This window comes from Astyanax mexicanus, chromosome 5, assembly GCF_023375975.1.
Source record: "Astyanax mexicanus isolate ESR-SI-001 chromosome 5, AstMex3_surface, whole genome shotgun sequence".
NCBI classification, from domain to species: Eukaryota; Metazoa; Chordata; class Actinopteri; order Characiformes; family Acestrorhamphidae; genus Astyanax; species Astyanax mexicanus.
In genome coordinates, this window is record NC_064412.1 from 38,251,424 (window position 1) to 38,253,998 (window position 2,575).

Sequence of the window (2,575 nt, forward strand, 5' to 3'; positions counted from 1 at the left end):
GTTATTATATTCATATATTCATAATGATGCTGATATTAATATTGACTCGATGATGACGACGATGATGACTTCTGCTCAAAGACTTGAGTGTTATTAGAGTCCCCCCCCCCCCCCCATTTTATTTTGTGGATGAAGATCTTACTGAGTTCTCTTTTCAGTCCTCCTCTACCTATACTGTATGTAGATTAATAGATATATTGAGAAAAGAGATTAAAGGTACATTTAGGGATTTGGACTTTTTTTTTTTTGTTTGTTTTGAAGAACACAATCTGTGCGGCAACAGATACAGAGCTTCTGTCTCTGACTTTACATCTACAACGTTGTGTCTAATTGTGTCCCCTCACTTTCCACTCTGTATTTAAAAACTACAGCAGTACTGCTGTTTCTAATCCACTTGTACCAGCACAACACAAACTAACACCACCACCATACCTTGATTAAACTAAGCAAAAGAGCCACTCCTTGCATAAATACTGCAGACTTGCCATGGAGAATAGGTACAGATCCCTCAGTCAGACAAAGTCTGCTGGCTAATTCTGCTGCTTACTGTCTGAGGTTCTCAACCTTCAACTGATCTACTGGGTGGGGTTTGACGGGTGAGGGGTGGTGCCACCAAGAAACCACCATAGCTGTTTCTTTTTCAGCTTGAAGCCTTGTGTCAACTTAAATGGTGCAGCAGTCTTGTCCATTCGCTCTCCTTGCATAATTACTGAATGGGTGATTGTTTTAGCTGGAAACATCTTATTTAATCCTAACTAATGTAGTGAATAGCTTCTCATTTGTTAAAACACCATGTGCAAAGACACATCCTGTGATCAAGGAAAATATGTTTCAGTCTGTTCAACTAGTAAAATCAGGTTAAAAACAGTCCAGTGCATTAATAAACAGTGGAAGGACAGTGGGAAACATTTCCACACGCACAGTGCAATGACACTCAAGTGATTGGTACTAAACCGCTGCATAGCCCTAATAAAACCACTTATCTGTAAGGCCAACCAGCAAAAACACCTTCAGTTTACTAGGGAGCAATGGAAAAAAGTCTTGTGGTCTGATGTTTCCCAATTTACCCTGTTCCAGAGTGATGGAGCATCATCGTAAGAAGAGAGGCAGGTAAATAGATGCACACTTCATACCTAGTGTCTACTGTACAAGCCTGTGGGGGCGGTGCTATGATCTGGGGTTGCTGCAGTTGGTCAGGTCTGGATCAGGGGATGAATGCAATTCTGAACAGAAATAAATGTAACTTTCCAGAAGCTTGTAGAAACAATGCTATAGCAAATGCGTGCGACGTAATCAATGCTAAAGGTGTTCCAACCAAATATGTGTGCCCAAGGGTGTCACAAAAGTATTCATATTCATTACTCAAAGAGAAGCATATATACTGGGGTTTAAAAATACTTCTGTAGAAGTTGAAGTATCAACTTAAACTTTATACTTAAGTAAAAGCATAAAAGTACTGCTTTTAAAACTACTTATTGTATAAAAGTAAATTAATGAAAGGGGAAAAATTACCTTTATAAACAAAAGCCTAGGCCACACTACAGGGGCCTATAGTGCACTACCCCTGATGATTAATTAACTATAAGTACTGAAATGGTGCTAAAAATATTCAGAGGGATGTTAGGAAAATCTTTTACAGACAGAATCACACAGACAGCCTCATACCTGTCCTTACTACATGCTTTACCAACCAGCTGTAGACTGTAGCTTTGCACAGTGAACTTACAAATATTGCATATAGCAATAATATAAAGTACAGCTAAGTAAAACTTTGGACACATTCAATTCTCATTTTTTCTACATTTGTTGCAGATTAATATTGAAGCTATAAAATCTATGCTACTCTCAACGCTCTCTTAGCTCGGCTTGGAACCTAGAATAGTTCTTTAAGGATGAGCCAAAATCACACGTAGCGTAAGGATGGTAATCCAGGTCCAGAAATAAAAATTCCATCCCAGGGCTTTGGCACAGTTAGCTCCAGATCCAGCCAGGCAATTGGAGCGAAATCCTGGGATAGATTTTTACTTTTTGAACCTAGATTACCCACCTCTACACCTAAAGCGAACAGCGCCGGAGAGCAGGTTGTGTGGATATTAGCATAGCTAGCTAACTCTCCTGCTGTCCTTTTTTCTCCGCCCTCCTCCGGCTCGTAGAGGTAGGTGGTCCGTCACGAACCCTGCAGATATCAGCCAATAGCATTCGCTTAGGGAGGCAACCTGTCCTGACCCCGCCCCAAACTGTCAAAACCACCCCTTTCAAAACTCAAGTCGAGCGCAAAAAACTCAGTAGAGCACAAACTGCTGCTGCAGGTAATGAGAGGAGATAAATGACATTTCATATTTGTGTTAATTAATTAAGTTAATTTACACACAATTTTTTTTTCACCCAGTATTTTTGCACCCCCGACTTTTGACATTGATGTGACGCCATAGGCTTACTGTCCCATAGTTAGGAATAACAACTGTACTTACATGTATAATATCAATCAATTTAATCGATTAGCTATTGCAACCCTAAAAACAATTTAAGTGCCAAACTGATGGCCTTACAACTGTATAAGAACATCTCAGGAGCA